An 18,988-nucleotide genomic window follows, 5' to 3' on the forward strand; every position below is an offset into this window, starting at 1 on the left:
CCTTCTGGAACTGTGAAGCTCTGTGTTGGCAACTCGGTGACTGGCTGGACCTACTGTCCATCTCCAGAGGGAAGCGGACTGCTATTTTGAAATTAAAAAATACTAATAAAAATAAAAAAAATATGGTGCTGCTCTATGACGCCCGGAGGACTGCCACTCTGCATGGCAGTTAAAAAGAATGTGGTTTGGAGATGGAGAGCCACAGAGATGAAGCAGCTGGGAAGAGAGACACAAGTATTGCAGTAGGTAGGCTGTGGTTATGAGGTGCCTCAGGATGTGCTTTTTTTCTTGTTTCCGCCCTTCCCTCGTGCAGCCTTGGAGAGATGAAGTCCCCATGGTGTGGAGTGGTGCAAAAAGGTAAGAGGGTTGTCGGCCCGGTCAGTTTCCTTCACCAATGCTAAGGCAAGTCTTTGAAGAGAAACAGCCTGGTTGCTTGTGCTGCCCCCTGTTGAACTAAGCCAGACCAAAAACAGGGCTGCTGTTCCTCCTGCTCTCTTTGCCTCTTCTCATCTTGCAGAGGAATGGTCCAGCAATTCGGGTTAATAGGGGACAAGAGAACAAAGGGGTTTCAGAATAACTGCTAACTGTTATGACTATTGCATGGGGCACTATGCAAGTCTCTGACATCCAGCCAAGATGGACAAAGGAGAAGGACAAGGGAAAAGCCTGGGAGGAAGACTATGAGCCTTCAGTACGAGAGACCCGCAGAGGGACCACCAGAGACTGATAACACATGCGCCAGTGGGCGGGTTGGGATTCCAGGAACTAGTTATAATAACCCTGCCTTTTCTAGAAGTAGTAATGAATATGTATTAGCCCAGGAGCATAAAAACCAGCCGCCTGCTGTGACTTGTGTGCGTCTCGGTGGAGCAGAGACTCCCGGCGCACCCAGTGCTGTTTGCTTACCTCTATTCATTTAATAAATTGTAAACTTTGATTGTAATCCTATTTGGGACTTAGTCATTTATTACAACAGACAACCTTGTAAAATGCAGACAACCAGAATCCTTACAACAATTAAGTGGAAATCACGGTGTAAGAAACATTACCACCTCAAAGAGTAAAAGCCTCAAAAGAAATGTGACTTGTAACAGGCCAGCAGCTGTGTGTTTTCGGTGAAGCACCAGGTAGAGTATAAACCTGGATTGCACAGTTAATGGGGAAACGGGAGGGTCCTGGTCCTTGGGAGGGAAAAAAAAAAGTATATAAACTGTGTATGGAATCGGTAGGTGCCCTCCTGCTTGCGGGACACCCGCCATTGTAATCTCAAATACAAATGCTACTGTACTGAGATCCTCTCCTGAGCCTATGTTATTTCCCAAAGATTGATTCGCGGTTTTAAGGCTTCAGGGATAGGGCCCTAGGGTTGGGTTTCAGGGTAAGCGTTCTCAGGGTTTATGTTTAGGATTTTAAGGTTTTTAGTTTTAGGGTTGGAGTTTTAACGGTTAGGATTTTAGGGATTTGAGGGTTAGGGTTTTAAGGGTTTCAGGGTTAGCGTGTCAGGGTTTTGGAGTTTTTTGGGTTGTAGTGTTGATAGTTTTTTTAGGGTTAGGTTCTTAGGGTTTTATTTTTGGTCAGTTATTTACGGTTAGGGTTTTAAGATCTTCTTATTATTTTTTTTTTTCAGGTTAGGTTCTCCTGGGTTAGGGTTTTGAGCATCTTAATATTTTGGGTTGGGTTTGGGATTTGAGCGTCTTAATTTTGTGGGCTTGGGCGCTGTGAGCGTCTTAAGTGTTTGGGTTAGGGCTTTTAGGCATAGGTCTTCAGGGGTTTAGTTTGGGTCAGGTCTGTAGGGGTTTCGAGGATTTTTAGGGTTAGGGCTTGCGGCTTTTTTGTGTAAGGGCGGTAAGGGCTAGGGTTCCAGGGAGTGCTGTTAAATGCAGTTCTCGACAACTCGGCCTCTGATTGGCCGTGCCGGCTGTGCAGGGAATGCTGGTAGGTGTAGTTTTCCGTCACAAGGCTTCCGGTAGGCCGCGTTGATTGCCCAGAGCATGCCGGGAAATGTAGTTCTGGGACTCCGGACTTCCGGGAGGCCATGTTGAGCGCCCAGAGCATACCGGGAAATGCAGTTCTCGGGGACTAGGGCTGGGGCTAGGGTTAGAGTTTAGGGTGAGGGTTGGGGTTAGGGTTAGGGGTTAGGGTTAGGGCTAGTGAATGCTGGTTCTCTGTGTTTGCAGATGACGGTGAGCGTGTTTAAACTAATTCCAGTTGAAGAAGTTTCAGTTACTTGCTTGGTGACGTTATCCGTTCAACATTAAAAGCTGCAGCAAAAGCAAAAGGGGAGTTTTGCTTCTAGAAACACCACAGGTCTCTTGTCTGCTCTCGGAATGTTTTTGAGATAAACCAGATCTTAAAAAAAAAGGAAAAAAAAAAACCACAGCTGCTTCTTTTGCTCTCTTCCTACTTCCTTGTGCTTTGCCCCTCCCCTTTCCCAGGTGATTGGGTTTGGGTGCTGGGCGGGGCTGAATGCTATATGAGCCCCAGGCATGCTAGCAGAGAGCTCCTTCTGCTTGGGCTGCTCTTTGGGGTAAGTGCTTTGGTTTTCCTTCAGTCAGTTGCAGGGTTCTCTAGGCAGACTGGAGCCTATGGATTTCTGGATTTTAAGTGCTTGGAATTCACTCAGTAGCGGGATGTTTAGTAGGGGCTGCTGGCTCACTGTTTTTTTGGGATGGTGGGATACTCTTCTGTTTTTGAGCTATATTTTAATCTCTAGATGTATAAACCCACTTGTGTAACTCTCCAGAGGACTAAAACCAGCTTGATTGAATGCTACATATGGCTTGGCAGCGTAGATGCAGCATTACCAAGAGACTGAGCAGAGTTGTATCAGAGTCACCTCTTTCATCTGCAAAGGGTAAGTTTGATTACCCCTGCCGAGGCTTGTGTGTGTGCATGTCTTTTTGGCATTTGTGGAGCTCGGTTGTTTTTCTTTGTGTGTGTGCATGTTCTTTTTTTTTTTTTTTTGAGGGTCAAACAGTGTGTTTGCTGAGTGTGGTTAGAATGAGGAGGTGGGGAGCTGCTCAGGACTGGAAGGTTTGGTTTCTAGGAGTATGCGGCATCCTTCCTGTGCGACGTGACTAATTGTTGGGCTGGAACGTTCCAGCTTTCGTGTGTCTTAAGCAATGTAGCTTGTGTAGTGTGTGTTGTGTGGCCTGGGCAGAGTTTGCTGTGGTGCAGTGGGCGAAGAATCTGAGTTAGAGCTGGTGAGCAGCTGAAGTACCAGAGCTGGGAAGAGAGAGGTCTTGGAGCAGGTACGCTGTGGCTGTGAGGTGCCTCAGAGTGTGCTTTTCTGTCTTTTGTTTTGTTTTGTTTTGTTGTTTTTTTGCAGGTGCTTTGTGCGGTCGTGGACAGGAAAGGGAAATCCTCGTGTCGCGGAGCAGTGAGGGAGGGTGAGTGTTGTCAGCCTGGTCATCCCTTACCTGAAGCGAAGGGAAGACACTCAGGTGTTTCCCTCAGAGGGTCCGAGGTGAGTCTGTCTGGGATAGAGGAGCAGCGTGGCAGGTGGGCGCTTGCAAGCACAGTGGTTCTTTTGTCCTTTTGTGTTCCCCGGTGGTGTGGATGATGCTGGCCGCTCCTTTCAAGCTTGGACCTAATTTGCAGGTCCAGAGGCAAGTGGAGTGCTGTTTTGAAAGGATAAAAGTAAAGCTGGGGTCGCTTATGTTGTTGAGGGATGGGTGCTACTGCTGGCAGCTGAATGTTTATCTTCTGCCTGTGTTTTTCTTTTGTTCAGGCTGAAATGCAGTGTGCAGTGCAGGATGTGTCAACCAGCTGCCTCTGCAGTGACTCTGGTGCGTGATGAGCAGAGGTAGCTGTTAATTTTGGGGGTGTGGTTGTCACTGAAGTTATTTTCCTACATCCAATAGCGTAAAATTCCAGTTTGCCTTTTAGAGGCGCTATAAGTGGGTAAAGAGAAGAGATGGAAGCATGTGCCACGTGGGGCAGGCAAGCGGCTGAGGTACAGGAGGGGATGAGAGTATGTGATTTTTTCCTGGGGGTGGAATGGAATTGATTGTTTTGGTGTATAGTCTGTTTTGCTCCTAGATCTTTCATTCATTGTAAATAAAAGTTTGAGCCAGTTCCAGTTAGGAATGTTCTAGTTACGACCCAGCAAGTATTGTCCTTTTAATGTTAAAAAAAAGTGCGGCAAAAGCATGGGTGCAGATCTGTTTCAGGTCTTGTGCATCATATTCGGTTGGAGATCACGTCTGTTTCCATCCTCACTCTTGCAGAAGTCATCTGGGCCGCATCAGGAGCTCTTGCTTGGGAATTGATTTCCTAAGTGTCTTCTTAGGGGGTTTTCAGTCCCCATCCTTCTGGTCTCTTGTCTTGAAGGCAGGCTTTTTAGGCCTCCGTCATCCCAGTTCTGGCAGTTGCTTCCAGTTGCATGTTGTGACATTTGAGTCTCTCCTGGGGTCTGGTGCAGAGCACCTGTTCTGACGTGCTGTTGCTGTAGGGCTTTCTTTTTGGGGGTCACTTTTTCTTGTGCCTTGTGTTGTGTGTTTTGTTTGTAGTGTTTGTGGCGTGCCTGTGTGTGTGTACGTGTTTGGTCTGGAGCTGTCCTGCCTGGCAGTTAGTGATGACAGGTAACGTGGCAGTGCATGGGTGTACTAATACATTGTCTGGACTGTTTTGGTAAAGATATCCAGTCTGCCTCTGGGCACGTACTGAAGGGCAGCTGGCACAGTCATCTCTGTGGTGTTTGGCAGACTGGAGGGGGGAGAGTTGAGCTGCTTGCGAGCAACTGCTCGCATAGCACTTGAACGGTGTGCTTGAGGAGGTCTGTCGAATCTTGAAAGCTTACAGATATGGGGTTTTGAATTTTTTATTTTTATTTCTTTCCTGTCCCCAGTAGAGCGTAAACCTTTGGAGGAACCTGTCACAGGAAAGAGCTCCTTCTGGAACTGTTCAGCACTCGGGAGGCAACTGGGTGACTGGCTTGATCTACTTCTGAGGTGCTGAGGCAAGGAGGCTGCTGTTTTGAAACGATAGTATTGTAAATGGGGTCCCTTTTGTGTTGTTGAGGGATGGGTGCTAATGCTGGCAGCTGAATGATTGATTCTCTTGTGCCTGTTTTCATTTGTTAAAGCTGAAACACAGTGTACGACACGGGACTTGACGACCAGAGCTGCTTTTGGCAAGGTGAGTGATGAACAGATATAGAAGGTAATTTAGGGGTGCAGTTGTCACTGCAGTTACTGAACTACACAAAGTACAGTAAAAATCCTGTTTATATTTCAGGGGTGTTGTAGCTGGCCTAAGAGAGCAGATGGAAGCATCTGCCTCGAGGGGAGGGGAGGGCAGGGCACGGAGGTAAGGCAGCAGATGAGAGTAACTGTCCCAGCTGTGCTGTGGCTTTGGATGCTGCTTCAGCCTATGCTTTTCTTTTTGTTTCACATTTGTCTCACACAGGCTGAGTGGGGCCAAGCTGCACTCTGAAGAGCAGCACGAGAAGGGCGGGCTGGTTGTGAGCTGGATCGGAGCAGAACTGCCAAGTAGCACGAGGTGAGTGCGAAGGGTATCCATCTTGCTTTACAGGTGCCATGGCAGGCTCTCTAGAGAAGTGGTTGAGGATTGGAGAAGAGGTTGCAGATGATCAAGGAGCGACACGTGCAGGGATGGCTTGAAAAGGGTATGGCTGCTTTCTCTTCTGTTTATCAGGTGTCCCAGGCAATGTGGGCTGTGGTGTTAGTCTTTAGAATCGGAACAAAGCAGGTGCTGAAATGCTGCGTCTGTTTGTTTTTTTGTGTTGGGGTTGCACCTTGGTGAGTGTAGGGATGGGTTTTAAGTGGGTGCAGCGGAGGGCCTGGCCCCAGTGTCCTGTAGTGTGTTTTGACCCATCAGCATAGCCTTTTGGTTCTCAGGTAGTGTCGCGTTAAAGGGGTGTAGCTGATTAACCGTTACGGGCCCGGTTGGATTCAGAGTACTGAACCAGTCGGACATTCACCAAAACTGGGGGTCCGTTCGGACATTCACCAAAAACGTAATAACCGCCTGGGGGTCCGCTCAGACATTCACCAAAAACGTATTAACCACCTGGGGGTCCGTTCAGACATTCACCAACAATGCATTAACCGTCTGGGGGTCTGGTTAGATTCAGAACACTGAACTATCACGGATAACCACCCTCACCCTAGTTGCATTAATGAGAGCTATCACAATGCAATCAAGTATGGTTTATTACAGCAACAGGTAATCAGGTTCTTTTGGATTGCCGGTGATAGTGACTATCTGCAAAAGCAAGCTAGTATGCATGAAATACACAGGTGTTATAGGTGTTACAGGTGTTACAGGTGCGCAGCCTAGAAATAAACGCGTTAAAAGGATCAAAGACTCTATGGAGATTTATAAGCAAATATTCAGATCTCACCCAAAGGCGTCCCAATGGGGGGGCAAGAGAGGCTCAGCCCGTCGACTGATCCCAGGAGTCAGGAGGTCCTAAGGATGTTGTATGTCCTCGGGATGGTATCTCCCCTGACGATGGTATCTTCCCTAACATCCCCTCTCTCTTGGGCCAATTTATATTATTTTCTATCTTTTAGGTGGAGCTTGAGTGGCTCTAGTCAAGCATATCTTAGTTATGATTGGTGTAAAGTTTTCCCGTCTCCGTTTAAAGTAATAGGCTCCGAGAAATTCAGAGCGCATGCTCAGTGAGGGGTGGTCGCACCTTGGAGGCGGGTAGCTTTTGGGATGGAGGTGTGTTTTGGTATTATAATGATATTATAATGAGCAAAAAGTACACTAGGGTACAGCATTTGTCAAAACATGACAGGTCTTTGGCTTAGGGTGGCAAAAAGTGCAGCTTTGTGCACAAGAACAATCGAGGCCCCACCTGATTACAGAGCCTAGCCGTGGTGTCTCCACTCCACTCTACGCTCCGTGGTGTTCCTTAGAGCTAGCACACCAAGTTTCCCCAGCGCGATAGCATCTAAGGTTGGGAGCCTAGGGAATGCTCAGATAATGCAGTTATGCCCTACCCTGAAAGCCTCTTCAATGCTGTACCTTTTCCTTAAAAGTATGAATGTTAGTTTTATTTTCCTAGTTACTTCAGGCATTTACACCACAGGTAGCTTACTGAAGTAAGTGATTTTGCCTGCAAGTGGAATGGATTTTTTTTTTTTTTTTTTTGGTGTGCAATCAGTTCTGTGTTGCCTTCAGGGGGCAGTGGCGACCTGGTTCAGGAACGGCACGGCGACCAACCCCAGGCCGCTCGGTCCATCGGCTCACAGACACCAATGTGGTGGATGGCAAATGGCATTTATTGTCGAGTCACATGGGCTTATATACCCGAGGCCCATAGCGTCACTTCCGCTTGCTTACATCACAGACCACACACTGCTGTCCGTCAAGGGAGGGGCTCCACCTTTCCGTACATTGCGACATCTTCCGGCCACCAGACCCTAACTACCCACAGTTCTGCTCCTAGATTTTTCTTTTTATGTAAATAAAAGATCGAGCTAATTCCAGATGGAAAAAAAAATCAGTTACTTTCTTGGTCAGTTTGTCCTTTTAATATTCAAAGCTGCAGCAAAAGCATGGGGATTTTCTAGAAACACCCTAGCTCTCCTGTCTGCACTCTGCATGCTGTTGAGCTAAGCCATATAAATGAATAAAGAAACCACAGCTACTGCTCCTTTCTGATTTTTTTTTTTTTTTTTTTTTTTGTGCTTTCCCCCTTGCACTTTCCCAGGTGATTGGCTTCAGGTTCCAGGTGGGACCTAGTGGTAACTGAGTTGCAGGTATTCCATGACAGAGCTCATTCTGCCTGGGCTGCTTTTTGGGGTAAGCGCTTTGTTTTTCCTTCAGTCAGTTGCAGGGTTCTTTAGGTGGGTCAGAGTCTATGGACTGATGCGTTTTCCAGTAGAAACCGGTACGCATATCTTTTTGAGTTGGTAACTGGTAGGATCTGTCACTGTAAAGCAATCTAGTAGTAGGTGCCTGTATTGCACGCAGCTCTTCCTCAGGTGAGTAGTTGTTATGGCAGTTTTACGGATGGTATGGTGATGTTACTTTGTGTGTTTGCTTTGTGGTTCTGGGTCCCTTCTGATTTTTGCCGAATTACGGGGCTTTCTGTGAGTCTTTGCCTGTATGTCAAATATTATCAAAGTTACAACCTTGCTGTTAAAGTGATGGAGCAGGGTTTAGTTGAAATGTATCATGGAAGCTCCCTGTGTGAGCATGTGTCTGAAAATGGCAGCAGTGGGCACGTAAGGGGTAGTCTGTTTCAAGTTTAGGGACAGTTTGTTATATTTCTGGAGCTTTTGCCTGTGTGTTTTCTGTCTGTCGAGTCTTTAGACCATAAAGCCTTCTAGGCTTTATGTCCTTGAATTTACGTATTAGAAGTACGTTTATGAGGGGTTGCCAGGTACGTTGTTTTTGGGAAACCGTGGGGTATGGTTCCTTGAGTGCATAAGTGCAGTAGTGCCAAGAGAGTGAGCAGGGCCACCTTCTTCATCTCTGCAGAATAAGTCTGTTCGGGCACACTTCTCAGGTAAATGTAGTGAGCAGATGAGGTAAAGGAGCTGGGAACAGAGAGGTATTGCACCGTAGCATGTTGCATCAGTAGTAGTCAGCGTTGCGGAGGAGGTGGGTGTCAGGGCTGGCGTGCTAGTGAATGCTGGTTCTCTGTTTTTGCAAGTGATGATGAACCTGTTTGACGTAATTCCATTTGAAAAAGTTCCAGTTACTGGCCTGGTCGTGTCGTCCTTTCAATGTTAAAAGCTGCAGCAAAAGCATGGGGATTGTTGCTTCTAGAAACACCACAGGTCACCTGTCTGCTCTCTGCATGTTTTTCAAGTAAAGCAGATCTTAAAAAAAACAAAAACAAAAAAAAAAAAACAAAACAAACAAACAAACAAAGAAAATAATAAAAAACTGCTGCTGCTGCTCCTGCTTTCTTTCTACTTCCTTGTGCTTTGCCCCTCCCCTTTTCCAGGTGATTGGGTTTGGGTGCTGGGCGGGGCTGAATGCTATATGAGCCCCAGGCATGCTATCAGAGAGCTCCTTCTGCCTGGGCTGCTCCTTGGGGTAAGTGCTTTGTTTTTCCTTTAGTCAGTTGCAGGGTTCTCTAGGCAGGCTGGAGTTTATAGATTTCTAGAATTTTTAAGTGCTTGGAATTCACTTAGGAGAGGGATGTTTAATAGAGGTTTCTGGCTCACTGTTTTTTGGGATGGTGGGATACTCTTCTGTTTTTGAGCTGTATTTTAATCTCTAAATGTATAAACCAGCAGTAGGTAAACATTAGGAGGAACCGGTCAAAGGTAACAGCGCTTTCTGGAACCGTCAAGTTCTTGTTCGGCAACGTAGTGACTGGTTTGATCTACTTCACAGATGGAGAGGCAAGTGGACTGCTCTCTTTGAAATAATAAAATTGAAAACATAAAGTTTGTCAAAGATGGCAGTGCATGTTTGCAGTCTGTTTATTGCTTTTGCCAGTGGTAGATAACATTTATAAGGAATCGGTGAAAGGAAAGAGCGCCTTCTGGAACTGTGAAGCTCTGTGTTGGCAACTCGGTGACTGGCTGGACCTACTGTCCATCTCCAGAGGGAAGCGGACTGCTATTTTGAAATTAAAAAATACTAATAAAAATAAAAAAAATATGGTGCTGCTCTATGACGCCCGGAGGACTGCCACTCTGCATGGCAGTTAAAAAGAATGTGGTTTGGAGATGGAGAGCCACAGAGATGAAGCAGCTGGGAAGAGAGACACAAGTATTGCAGTAGGTAGGCTGTGGTTATGAGGTGCCTCAGGATGTGCTTTTTTTCTTGTTTCCGCCCTTCCCTCGTGCAGCCTTGGAGAGATGAAGTCCCCATGGTGTGGAGTGGTGCAAAAAGGTAAGAGGGTTGTCGGCCCGGTCAGTTTCCTTCACCAATGCTAAGGCAAGTCTTTGAAGAGAAACAGCCTGGTTGCTTGTGCTGCCCCCTGTTGAACTAAGCCAGACCAAAAACAGGGCTGCTGTTCCTCCTGCTCTCTTTGCCTCTTCTCATCTTGCAGAGGAATGGTCCAGCAATTCGGGTTAATAGGGGACAAGAGAACAAAGGGGTTTCAGAATAACTGCTAACTGTTATGACTATTGCATGGGGCACTATGCAAGTCTCTGACATCCAGCCAAGATGGACAAAGGAGAAGGACAAGGGAAAAGCCTGGGAGGAAGACTATGAGCCTTCAGTACGAGAGACCCGCAGAGGGACCACCAGAGACTGATAACACATGCGCCAGTGGGCGGGTTGGGATTCCAGGAACTAGTTATAATAACCCTGCCTTTTCTAGAAGTAGTAATGAATATGTATTAGCCCAGGAGCATAAAAACCAGCCGCCTGCTGTGACTTGTGTGCGTCTCGGTGGAGCAGAGACTCCCGGCGCACCCAGTGCTGTTTGCTTACCTCTATTCATTTAATAAATTGTAAACTTTGATTGTAATCCTATTTGGGACTTAGTCATTTATTACAACAGACAACCTTGTAAAATGCAGACAACCAGAATCCTTACAACAATTAAGTGGAAATCACGGTGTAAGAAACATTACCACCTCAAAGAGTAAAAGCCTCAAAAGAAATGTGACTTGTAACAGGCCAGCAGCTGTGTGTTTTCGGTGAAGCACCAGGTAGAGTATAAACCTGGATTGCACAGTTAATGGGGAAACGGGAGGGTCCTGGTCCTTGGGAGGGAAAAAAAAAAGTATATAAACTGTGTATGGAATCGGTAGGTGCCCTCCTGCTTGCGGGACACCCGCCATTGTAATCTCAAATACAAATGCTACTGTACTGAGATCCTCTCCTGAGCCTATGTTATTTCCCAAAGATTGATTCGCGGTTTTAAGGCTTCAGGGATAGGGCCCTAGGGTTGGGTTTCAGGGTAAGCGTTCTCAGGGTTTATGTTTAGGATTTTAAGGTTTTTAGTTTTAGGGTTGGAGTTTTAACGGTTAGGATTTTAGGGATTTGAGGGTTAGGGTTTTAAGGGTTTCAGGGTTAGCGTGTCAGGGTTTTGGAGTTTTTTGGGTTGTAGTGTTGATAGTTTTTTTAGGGTTAGGTTCTTAGGGTTTTATTTTTGGTCAGTTATTTACGGTTAGGGTTTTAAGATCTTCTTATTATTTTTTTTTTTCAGGTTAGGTTCTCCTGGGTTAGGGTTTTGAGCATCTTAATATTTTGGGTTGGGTTTGGGATTTGAGCGTCTTAATTTTGTGGGCTTGGGCGCTGTGAGCGTCTTAAGTGTTTGGGTTAGGGCTTTTAGGCATAGGTCTTCAGGGGTTTAGTTTGGGTCAGGTCTGTAGGGGTTTCGAGGATTTTTAGGGTTAGGGCTTGCGGCTTTTTTGTGTAAGGGCGGTAAGGGCTAGGGTTCCAGGGAGTGCTGTTAAATGCAGTTCTCGACAACTCGGCCTCTGATTGGCCGTGCCGGCTGTGCAGGGAATGCTGGTAGGTGTAGTTTTCCGTCACAAGGCTTCCGGTAGGCCGCGTTGATTGCCCAGAGCATGCCGGGAAATGTAGTTCTGGGACTCCGAACTTCCGGGAGGCCATGTTGAGCGCCCAGAGCATACCGGGAAATGCAGTTCTCGGGGACTAGGGCTGGGGCTAGGGTTAGAGTTTAGGGTGAGGGTTGGGGTTAGGGTTAGGGGTTAGGGCTAGTGAATGCTGGTTCTCTGTGTTTGCAGATGACGGTGAGCGTGTTTAAACTAATTCCAGTTGAAGAAGTTTCAGTTACTTGCTTGGTGACGTTATCAGTTCAACGTTAAAAGCTGCAGCAAAAGCAAAAGGGGATTTTTGCTTCTAGAAACACCCCAGTTCTCCTGTCTGCACTCTGCATGCTGTTGAGCTAAGCCTTATAAATAAGTAAATAAACCAGAGCTGCTGCTGCTCCTCTTTTTGCTTTTTTGTGCTTTCCCCGCATGCGACCTCTGCCGCCCCCTGCTGGTGGAAAACGTGTACTGCAGGCGGCCGGGGGCGCGCATGCGCGGTGACGCCCGCGGGCGCCCTCTGCCGCCCCCTGCTGGTGGAAAACAAGTACTGCAGGCGGCCGGGGGCCGCGCATGCGCGTTGCTTATTACGTCTTTTTTTTTTTTTTTGATGTGTAATTTCCTACGCTCCTAGATTTTTCTTCATATGTAAATGAAAGGTTCGTGCTAATTCCCGTTGAAAATATTTCATTTACTTTCTTGGTTGTATTGTCCTTTCTATGTTCAAAGCTGAGTCAAAAATACGGTAAATTTTGCTTCTAGAAACACCGCAGTTCTTTTGTCTGCACTCCGCATGCTGTAAACTAGGGATAGGTGACAAATAAATAAAAAAATAAATAAAAGAACACAGCTGCTGCTCCTGCTCTCTTTCTTGTTTTTTGCCCCCTCCTCTTTCCCAGGTGATTGGGTTTGGGTGCTGGGCGGGGCCAAATGTTATACGAGCCCTAGGCATTCTATCAGAGAGCTCCTCCTGCGTGGGCTGCTCTTTGGGGTCGGTGCTTTGTTTATTCTTCTGTTAGCTACATGCAGGGTTCTTTTCGTGGGTCAGAGTCTTGTACGATATTTTAGAGGAAACCAATCTAGTAGTACGTGCATTCATTGCAAGAAGCTCTTTGGAGGTGATTAATTGTTATAGCACTTTTATGGATAGGATGTCAATGTTACTTTGTGTGTTTGCTTTGTTGTTCTATGTCCCTCATGATTTTTGCAGGGTTATAGGGCAGATGCCACCAGGTCTACCCCTTTTGTTGTTTTTGTTTTGTTTGATTTATTTTTCTTATTTTCTTTTTCGGAAGGGGGTTTGGGATTTGAGCGTCCTATTTTTTTGGGTTTGGGATTTGAGCATCTTAATTTTGTGGGTGTGGGATTTGAGCGTCTTAAGTGTTTGGGTTAGGGCTTTTAGGCATAGGTCTTCAGGGGTTTAGTGTGGTGGATAGTTTCGGTTAGGTCTGTAGGGGTTTCGAGGATTTCTAGGGTTAGGGCTTGCGGCTTCTTTGTGTAAGGGCGGTAAGGGCTAGGGTTCCAGGGAGTGCTGTTAAATGGAGTTCTCGACAACTCGGCCTCTGATTGGCCGTGCCGGCTGTGCAGGGAATGCTGGTAGGTGTAGTTTTCCGTCACAAGGCTTCCGGTAGGCCGCGTTGATTGCCCAGAGCATGCCGGGAAATGTAGTTCTGGGACTCCGGACGTCCGGGAGGCCATGTTGAGCGCCCAGAGCATACCGGGAAATGTAGTTCTGGGACTCCGAACTTCCGGGAGGCCATGTTGAGCGCCCAGAGCATACCGGGAAATGTAGTTCTGGGACTCCGGACTTCCGGGAGGCCATGTTGGGTGCCCAGAGCATACCGGGAAATGCAGTTCTCGGGGACGAGGGCTGGGGCTAGGGTTAGAGTTTAGGGTGAGGGTTGGGGTTAGGGTTAGGGGTTAGGGTTAGGGCTAGTGAATGCTGGTTCTCTGTGTTTGCAGATGACGGTGAGCGTGTTTAAACTAATTCCAGTTGAAGAAGTTTCAGTTACTTGCTTGGTGACGTTATCCGTTCAACATTAAAAGCTGCAGCAAAAGCAAAAGGGGAGTTTTGCTTCTAGAAACACCACAGGTCTCTTGTCTGCTCTCGGAATGTTTTTGAGATAAACCAGATCTTAAAAAAAAAGGAAAAAAAAAAACCACAGCTGCTTCTTTTGCTCTCTTCCTACTTCCTTGTGCTTTGCCCCTCCCCTTTCCCGGGTGATTGGGTTTGGGTGCTGGGCGGGGCTGAATGCTATATGAGCCCCAGGCATGCTAGCAGAGAGCTCCTTCTGCTTGGGCTGCTCTTTGGGGTAAGTGCTTTGGTTTTCCTTCAGTCAGTTGCAGGGTTCTCTAGGCAGACTGGAGCCTATGGATTTCTGGATTTTAAGTGCTTGGAATTCACTCAGTAGCGGGATGTTTAGTAGGGGCTGCTGGCTCACTGTTTTTTTGGGATGGTGGGATACTCTTCTGTTTTTGAGCTATATTTTAATCTCTAGATGTATAAACCCACTTGTGTAACTCTCCAGAGGACTAAAACCAGCTTGATTGAATGCTACATATGGCTTGGCAGCGTAGATGCAGCATTACCAAGAGACTGAGCAGAGTTGTATCAGAGTCACCTCTTTCATCTGCAAAGGGTAAGTTTGATTACCCCTGCCGAGGCTTGTGTGTGTGCATGTCTTTTTGGCATTTGTGGAGCTCGGTTGTTTTTCTTTGTGTGTGTGCATGTTCTTTTTTTTTTTTTTTTGAGGGTCAAACAGTGTGTTTGCTGAGTGTGGTTAGAATGAGGAGGTGGGGAGCTGCTCAGGACTGGAAGGTTTGGTTTCTAGGAGTATGCGGCATCCTTCCTGTGCGACGTGACTAATTGTTGGGCTGGAACGTTCCAGCTTTCGTGTGTCTTAAGCAATGTAGCTTGTGTAGTGTGTGTTGTGTGGCCTGGGCAGAGTTTGCTGTGGTGCAGTGGGCGAAGAATCTGAGTTAGAGCTGGTGAGCAGCTGAAGTACCAGAGCTGGGAAGAGAGAGGTCTTGGAGCAGGTACGCTGTGGCTGTGAGGTGCCTCAGAGTGTGCTTTTCTGTCTTTTGTTTTGTTTTGTTTTGTTGTTTTTTTGCAGGTGCTTTGTGCGGTCGTGGACAGGAAAGGGAAATCCTCGTGTCGCGGAGCAGTGAGGGAGGGTGAGTGTTGTCAGCCTGGTCATCCCTTACCTGAAGCGAAGGGAAGACACTCAGGTGTTTCCCTCAGAGGGTCCGAGGTGAGTCTGTCTGGGATAGAGGAGCAGCGTGGCAGGTGGGCGCTTGCAAGCACAGTGGTTCTTTTGTCCTTTTGTGTTCCCCGGTGGTGTGGATGATGCTGGCCGCTCCTTTCAAGCTTGGACCTAATTTGCAGGTCCAGAGGCAAGTGGAGTGCTGTTTTGAAAGGATAAAAGTAAAGCTGGGGTCGCTTATGTTGTTGAGGGATGGGTGCTACTGCTGGCAGCTGAATGTTTATCTTCTGCCTGTGTTTTTCTTTTGTTCAGGCTGAAATGCAGTGTGCAGTGCAGGATGTGTCAACCAGCTGCCTCTGCAGTGACTCTGGTGCGTGATGAGCAGAGGTAGCTGTTAATTTTGGGGGTGTGGTTGTCACTGAAGTTATTTTCCTACATCCAATAGCGTAAAATTCCAGTTTGCCTTTTAGAGGCGCTATAAGTGGGTAAAGAGAAGAGATGGAAGCATGTGCCACGTGGGGCAGGCAAGCGGCTGAGGTACAGGAGGGGATGAGAGTATGTGATTTTTTCCTGGGGGTGGAATGGAATTGATTGTTTTGGTGTATAGTCTGTTTTGCTCCTAGATCTTTCATTCATTGTAAATAAAAGTTTGAGCCAGTTCCAGTTAGGAATGTTCTAGTTACGACCCAGCAAGTATTGTCCTTTTAATGTTAAAAAAAAGTGCGGCAAAAGCATGGGTGCAGATCTGTTTCAGGTCTTGTGCATCATATTCGGTTGGAGATCGCGTCTGTTTCCATCCTCACTCTTGCAGAAGTCATCTGGGCCGCATCAGGAGCTCTTGCTTGGGAATTGATTTCCTAAGTGTCTTCTTAGGGGGTTTTCAGTCCCCATCCTTCTGGTCTCTTGTCTTGAAGGCAGGCTTTTTAGGCCTCCGTCATCCCAGTTCTGGCAGTTGCTTCCAGTTGCATGTTGTGACATTTGAGTCTCTCCTGGGGTCTGGTGCAGAGCACCTGTTCTGACGTGCTGTTGCTGTAGGGCTTTCTTTTTGGGGGTCACTTTTTCTTGTGCCTTGTGTTGTGTGTTTTGTTTGTAGTGTTTGTGGCGTGCCTGTGTGTGTGTACGTGTTTGGTCTGGAGCTGTCCTGCCTGGCAGTTAGTGATGACAGGTAACGTGGCAGTGCATGGGTGTACTAATACATTGTCTGGACTGTTTTGGTAAAGATATCCAGTCTGCCTCTGGGCACGTACTGAAGGGCAGCTGGCACAGTCATCTCTGTGGTGTTTGGCAGACTGGAGGGGGGAGAGTTGAGCTGCTTGCGAGCAACTGCTCGCATAGCACTTGAACGGTGTGCTTGAGGAGGTCTGTCGAATCTTGAAAGCTTACAGATATGGGGTTTTGAATTTTTTATTTTTATTTCTTTCCTGTCCCCAGTAGAGCGTAAACCTTTGGAGGAACCTGTCACAGGAAAGAGCTCCTTCTGGAACTGTTCAGCACTCGGGAGGCAACTGGGTGACTGGCTTGATCTACTTCTGAGGTGCTGAGGCAAGGAGGCTGCTGTTTTGAAACGATAGTATTGTAAATGGGGTCCCTTTTGTGTTGTTGAGGGATGGGTGCTAATGCTGGCAGCTGAATGATTGATTCTCTTGTGCCTGTTTTCATTTGTTAAAGCTGAAACACAGTGTACGACACGGGACTTGACGACCAGAGCTGCTTTTGGCAAGGTGAGTGATGAACAGATATAGAAGGTAATTTAGGGGTGCAGTTGTCACTGCAGTTACTGAACTACACAAAGTACAGTAAAAATCCTGTTTATATTTCAGGGGTGTTGTAGCTGGCCTAAGAGAGCAGATGGAAGCATCTGCCTCGAGGGGAGGGGAGGGCAGGGCACGGAGGTAAGGCAGCAGACGAGAGTAACTGTCCCAGCTGTGCTGTGGCTTTGGATGCTGCTTCAGCCTATGCTTTTCTTTTTGTTTCACATTTGTCTCACACAGGCTGAGTGGGGCCAAGCTGCACTCTGAAGAGCAGCACGAGAAGGGCGGGCTGGTTGTGAGCTGGATCGGAGCAGAACTGCCAAGTAGCACGAGGTGAGTGCGAAGGGTATCCATCTTGCTTTACAGGTGCCATGGCAGGCTCTCTAGAGAAGTGGTTGAGGATTGGAGAAGAGGTTGCAGATGATCAAGGAGCGACACGTGCAGGGATGGCTTGAAAAGGGTATGGCTGCTTTCTCTTCTGTTTATCAGGTGTCCCAGGCAATGTGGGCTGTGGTGTTAGTCTTTAGAATCGGAACAAAGCAGGTGCTGAAATGCTGCGTCTGTTTGTTTTTTTGTGTTGGGGTTGCACCTTGGTGAGTGTAGGGATGGGTTTTAAGTGGGTGCAGCGGAGGGCCTGGCCCCAGTGTCCTGTAGTGTGTTTTGACCCATCAGCATAGCCTTTTGGTTCTCAGGTAGTGTCGCGTTAAAGGGGTGTAGCTGATTAACCGTTACGGGCCCGGTTGGATTCAGAGTACTGAACCAGTCGGACATTCACCAAAACTGGGGGTCCGTTCGGACATTCACCAAAAACGTAATAACCGCCTGGGGGTCCGCTCAGACATTCACCAAAAACGTATTAACCACCTGGGGGTCCGTTCAGACATTCACCAACAATGCATTAACCTTCTGGGGGTCTGGTTAGATTCAGAACACTGAACTATCACGGATAACCACCCTCACCCTAGTTGCATTAATGAGAGCTATCACAATGCAATCAAGTATGGTTTATTACAGCAACAGGTAATCAGGTTCTTTTGGATTGCCGGTGATAGTGACTATCTGCAAAAGCAAGCTAGTATGCATGAAATACACAGGTGTTATAGGTGTTACAGGTGTTACAGGTGCGCAGCCTAGAAATAAACGCGTTAAAAGGATCAAAGACTCTATAGAGATTTATAAGCAAATATTCAGATCTCACCCAAAGGCGTCCCAATGGGGGGGCAAGAGAGGCTCAGCCCGTCGACTGATCCCAGGAGTCAGGAGGTCCTAAGGATGTTGTATGTCCTCGGGATGGTATCTCCCCTGACGATGGGCCAATTTATATTATTTTCTATCTTTTAGGTGGAGCTTGAGTGGCTCTAGTCAAGCATATCTTAGTTATGATTGGTGTAAAGTTTTCCCGTCTCCGTTTAAAGTAATAGGCTCCGAGAAATTCAGAGCGCATGCTCAGTGAGGGGTGGTCGCACCTTGGAGGCGGGTAGCTTTTGGGATGGAGGTGTGTTTTGGTATTATAATGATATTATAATGAGCAAAAAGTACACTAGGGTACAGCATTTGTCAAAACATGACAGGTCTTTGGCTTAGGGTGGCAAAAAGTGCAGCTTTGTGCACAAGAACAATCGAGGCCCCACCTGATTACAGAGCCTAGCCGTGGTGTCTCCACTCCACTCTACGCTCCGTGGTGTTCCTTAGAGCTAGCACACCAAGTTTCCCCAGCGCGATAGCATCTAAGGTTGGGAGCCTAGGGAATGCTCAGATAATGCAGTTATGCCCTACCCTGAAAGCCTCTTCAATGCTGTACCTTTTCCTTAAAAGTATGAATGTTAGTTTTATTTTCCTAGTTACTTCAGGCATTTACACCACAGGTAGCTTACTGAAGTAAGTGATTTTGCCTGCAAGTGGAATGGATTTTTTTTTTTTTTTTTTTGGTGTGCAATCAGTTCTGTGTTGCCTTCAGGGGGCAGTGGCGACCTGGTTCAGGAACGGCACGGCGACCAACCCCAGGCCGCTCGGTCCATCGGCTCACAGACACCAATGTGGTGGATGGCAAATGGCATTTATTGTCGAGTCACATGGGCTTATATACCCGAGGCCCATAGCGTCACTTCCGCTTGCTTACATCACAGACCACACACTGCTGTCCGTCAAGGGAGGGGCTCCACCTTTCCGTACATTGCGACATCTTCCGGCCACCAGACCCTAACTACCCACAGTTCTGCTCCTAGATTTTTCTTTTTATGTAAATAAAAGATCGAGCTAATTCCAGATGGAAAAAAAAATCAGTTACTTTCTTGGTCAGTTTGTCCTTTTAATATTCAAAGCTGCAGCAAAAGCATGGGGATTTTTGTTTCTAGAAACACCCTAGCTCTCCTGTCTGCACTCTGCATGCTGTTGAGCTAAGCCATATAAATGAATAAAGAAACCACAGCTACTGCTCCTTTCTGATTTTTTTTTTTTTTTTTTTTTTTTGTGCTTTCCCCCTTGCACTTTCCCAGGTGATTGGCTTCAGGTTCCAGGTGGGACCTAGTGGTAACTGAGTTGCAGGTATTCCATGACAGAGCTCATTCTGCCTGGGCTGCTTTTTGGG

At 47.1% G+C, this 18,988-nt stretch overlaps 2 long non-coding RNA genes across 4 annotated transcripts; both read left to right on the forward strand.

Annotated features, from left to right (window-relative positions):
• The first annotated feature begins 2,392 nt into the window (after positions 1-2,392).
• LOC140003053 (uncharacterized) lies at positions 2,393-8,807 on the forward strand. Of its 2 annotated transcripts, none has more exons than XR_011810995.1 (7): positions 2,393-2,527; positions 2,744-2,854; positions 3,329-3,389; positions 4,850-4,993; positions 5,087-5,139; positions 5,536-5,629; positions 7,688-8,807. It is a non-coding gene; the product is annotated as an uncharacterized lncRNA (long non-coding RNA). The 2 variants fall into 2 exon arrangements; XR_011810996.1 differs by having other exon boundaries at positions 2,487-2,527; positions 2,714-2,854.
• A 4,925-nt stretch (positions 8,808-13,732) lies between these two features.
• LOC140003042 (uncharacterized) lies at positions 13,733-18,988 on the forward strand. 2 transcript variants are annotated; one of them, XR_011810976.1, is made up of 7 exons: positions 13,733-13,759; positions 13,946-14,086; positions 14,561-14,621; positions 16,082-16,225; positions 16,319-16,371; positions 16,768-16,861; positions 18,897-18,988. It is a non-coding gene; the product is annotated as an uncharacterized lncRNA (long non-coding RNA). The 2 variants fall into 2 exon arrangements; XR_011810977.1 differs by having other exon boundaries at positions 13,735-13,759; positions 13,976-14,086.

The sequence above is a fragment of the Anas platyrhynchos genome, chromosome 8, assembly GCF_047663525.1.
Source record: "Anas platyrhynchos isolate ZD024472 breed Pekin duck chromosome 8, IASCAAS_PekinDuck_T2T, whole genome shotgun sequence".
In the NCBI taxonomy this organism is placed as follows: Eukaryota; Metazoa; Chordata; class Aves; order Anseriformes; family Anatidae; genus Anas; species Anas platyrhynchos.